This window comes from Bufo gargarizans, chromosome 9 (genome assembly GCF_014858855.1).
Source record: "Bufo gargarizans isolate SCDJY-AF-19 chromosome 9, ASM1485885v1, whole genome shotgun sequence".
NCBI lineage: Eukaryota > Metazoa > Chordata > Amphibia > Anura > Bufonidae > Bufo > Bufo gargarizans.
Window position 1 is genome coordinate 69,431,823 of NC_058088.1, and position 4,278 is coordinate 69,436,100.

At 41.3% G+C, this 4,278-nt stretch overlaps 1 non-coding gene across 1 annotated transcript; it reads right to left on the bottom strand.

Annotated features, from left to right (window-relative positions):
* Positions 1 to 460: 460 nt before the first annotated feature.
* TRNAK-UUU lies at positions 461 to 533 on the bottom strand. The gene has a single exon. It is a non-coding gene; the product is annotated as a tRNA-Lys (tRNA).
* Between the last annotated feature and the right edge of the window lie 3,745 nt (positions 534 to 4,278).

Genomic DNA, 4,278 nt, shown 5'->3' on the forward strand with positions numbered 1-4,278 from the left:
ATGGATAATCGCAGATGATGGTCAACACAAAAAGTCTATCCAGAGTTCACCGTTATAGTTGCTTTTCAGCTGTTGTAGTTGCCAGCGAGGCCAATTATACGACTCACGTTGTAATGGTCTTATGTCGGCATATGATAGTGACTTATAGTCACTCGGTGTTGAAATGATAGGTAAAGTATACAGGTTCCTACCTGTCTCCTGTTAGGGCGTCCTGCTGAGACGTTTTGCACTCTTGTTACACGAGGTGCGAGCGGTGCAAGTATTTAACTCCTAAATTAGCTTTTGTGGTGTTCTCCAAGTGGGTCGATGCAGCCTAGTTTCCTAGTCACTTTCGCAGTCTTCATTTTTCTCATCACTTTTGATCCTTTGCCTCATATACCTAACTATCATGGCAATAACGTGTTGGAGTTGTTTTCTTTTTTTTTTTTTAACCTGTCTGATTTATTATCCTAAAAGCTGACGCCCAAACAGGGACTTGAACCCTGGACCCTCAGATTAAAAGTCTGATTCTCTACCGACTGAGCTATCCAGGCTCTCTGAAGCATTCCCGCAATGAATTAGATATATTTTCAGAATAAACGCAATAATGCGAAAAAAACACAACTGTAACGCACAAAAAACGCAATAAGAAATCACATTCCTACAATCCAGAGTCCAGATTTTTCGGATGACCGAATGGAATATAAAAGGTGGAGGGGAGAGGATTGGCGCTTGACCACTGAGGAAGGGGTGTAGACGCCCTGAAACGCGTCTGGTAAAAAGGAGAAAGCGCCCATTAAATCAACAGGACCTCCACTAAATATTGCATGGCCATGTGAAAATAATTCAAGCCAAGTTATCGGTACAGCCTGAAGAAACATACGGCGCTGATAGGGTATAACTCCTGACTGCGTAATCTCGCGATACTCTGACGTTGCCAGTAAGCAATTTACTTTAAGTGACATTTCAGTAAGCAAGTTGCTTTAAGTGACATTTTGAACGACATCAACAACCCCTGTTATCTATTGTGGGCACAGAGTGGGTCACCACTCCCCCTTCAGTGGATTCTTTTGAGTTTTTGGTACCAATTGTATTTTTATTGTACAGTTTTTATAATTTTTGTGTGATATATGTATTTTATGTAGAAGATTTTATTGTATGTTTAACCCTCCAATTAAATATATCCATTATGGTCCAAATGTTGAGTGCTCACTCACTCTCCATCTTTTCCTTTCTGAGCATGTACAAGACCTTTGGGATAATTAACTTAAACTTTAATGGCTGCAATGTGTCCCACCCAGGAAATCTGGATCGCAATACTGGGGCAAAGTTAAATGTGCTCTATTGAGACACTGGATATGCAAGTTTGAATGTAAAATACTGAAGTCCCTCTCTCATCCTTTAAAAATTAAATTTTTATTATAACTCCCAGTGCACCTTCTTCATATCCAATGAAAGTAGCAGTAAAGGCTCTTGACGGTGGTTCTCAAATTGAATGATGTTAAAAAAAAAAAAAGTTGGTGTCCCATTGCCCAAGTAAATGCATTATATAAATCCCACCTGGTCTTCTTGGACCAAATCTGGTAATATGCTAAATGTTTATATAGTTTCAGATTTGTGTTGTGTAGCAAAATAGTCAACAACAACTGAAAATGGTGTAATGGGTGTGCGTCCTTTTACACAATCAAACAAATGTATGTGGGGATAGGACACTAAAACAAAATGACAAATGCTTTATTAGATTATCTTGTTAAAATATAGGGGTATCAGCCCGTCACTGCGGAAAGCAGTAACTAAATCTACACTGATTTATGGGACCACCCTTATAACAACTCCATAGATGGAAAGAGAGCAAACAAGGGGTTAAAAGGTGGATCCCACAAACTAAAACCCACCAACACTTAGGGAGCTCAAAACACCACAGGGTCCTATATGTGTGACCTGGGTGAAGGTACTATCTAGGTGGATAACTTGTCCCAGCAGGACACCAGGTATCACTCCTAACAGTGAATGTCAGCGCACAGACATTCACTGCACTAGCATAGTACAGGTGCAGGACTGTGGCAAGGCAACACCCTTGGCTCTAATTGATGTATCTGGAGAAATGATTGCCCTGACACTTTCCTTGGTGGTCAATGCTCAACGCGTTTCCATGCATTAAACATGTATTTCATCAGGAGCAACATGCACCACAAGTAATAGAGCCCAAAGCCTCTGAAATAGGTGTTTGACCGAGGCTATGAACAGTAAGCAGCAGTAGGGTGACCTGCCTAGCACCGAGTTCCTCTAGTATGAGGTACTGTGTTGTCACTTGTAAACTACTTTCCTGCCTAAGCTGACCACCTCTAGGTTGAGGCGCAGTGTGCTGGTGTGCAAACAAATTGGCGCTGTAATAGAACGCCGAGATTTACAGGGTGAGACCCCGCCCCGTTAGAAACCCCCCCGCCTGACAACCAATCCGGCCAGGAGGCTCGTGGCTGTGTCACCACTGTAGCCTTGAGCATTTCTGGAGGAATCAACAGGTAAACTGGTTATCATTGAATGTAAATAATAATTTGGCATTAGAATTGATTGAAACATTTTGTAATATACATTTGTGAGCCCATCTTTACTTATGGGGCTTCATAAGGGCTCATTCGGAATGGAAATTGCCACATATAATTCCGCCGTTGGGAAGCAGAGATGTTAAAACATCTAATTGTGAAGCTGTAATAAAGGGTGGTTGAAATACCTGTAGAAAAGAGTCTATAGCGTCTGAAGAAGGTTAAAGAGAGTACGGATCATGGTTCAGAATGTATAGAGAATCATAATATTATGCAATAGTGTAAGCGATTTTAACAGTTTCTTGGATTTTAATATCACATGTTTCAACTGAGAAGCTAATAAGGCTCCCAACAAATTGCCATGCCAATAATACTCAGGTTTATACAAGATAAGGTTCTACTCTAAACAAAAATATAAACACATCACTTTTGGTTTTGCTACCATTTTGCATTAGCTGAACTCAAAGATCTGAAACATTTTCTACATACACAAAAGACCCATTACTCTCATATATTGTTCACAAATCTGTCAAAATTTTGTTAGTGAGAACTTCTCCTTTGCCGAGATAATCCATCCCACCTCACAGGTGTGGCATATAAAGGTGCTGACTAGACAGCATGAATATTGCACAGGTGTGCCTTAGACTGCCCACAAATGTCTACTTTGAAATGTGCAGTTTGATCACACAGCACAATGCCACAGATGTTGCAACGTTTGAGGGAGCGTGCGATTAGCATGCTGACTGCAGGAATGTCTACCAAAGCTGTTGCCCGTGCAATGAATGTTAATTTCTCTACCATAAGCCGTCTCCAAAGGTGTTTCAGAAAATTTGGCAGTACATCCAACCGGCCTCACAACCGTAGACCACATGTAACCACACCAGCCCAGGACCTCCACATCCAGCATGTTCACCTCCATGATCATCTGTGACCAGCCACCCGGAAAGCTGCAGCAACAATCGGTTTCCATAACCAAAGAATTTCTGCACAAACTGTTAGAAACCGTCTCAGGGAAGCTCATCTCCATGCTCGTCGTACTTATCGGGGTCTGGACCTGACTGCAGTTCGTCGTTGTAACCAACTTGAGTGGGCAAATTCTCACAATCTATGGCATCTGGCACGTTTGAGAGGCGTTCTGTTCATGGATAAGTCCCGGTTTTTACTGTTCAGGGCAGTTGGCAGACAGCATGTGTGGTGTCTTGTGGGTGAGCGGTTTGCTGATGTCAACGTTGTGGATCGAGTGGCTCATGGTGGCGGTGCGGTTATGGTATGGGCAGGCGTATGTTATGGACAACATACATAGGTGCATTTTATTGATGGCATTTTGAATGCACAGAGATACTGTGACGATATCCTGAGGCCCATTGTTGCGCTATTCATCCACGACCATCACCTCATGTTGCAGCATGATAATGCATGGATTATCTCGGCAAAGGAGAAGTGCTCACTGACACAGATTTAGACAGATTTGTGAACAATATTTGAGAGTAATGGGTCTTTTGTGTATGTAGAAAATGTTTCAGATCTTTGAGTTCAGCTCTTGCAAAATGGGAGCAAAACAGAAAGTGTTGCATTTATATATTTTTTTTCATTGTATTTGTACAAATCTAATTGGCAGAGTTCATGTTGAAGTTTAATAATTAATCAGTGCTGTCCTTTGCAGGCAAAACTTTTGTTTATTGAGTTGGCTAAAATGAAAAATATGAACTGCCTATTTTTATGGATTGTTCTTTCAATCTTTTTTTTGTATCTTTAG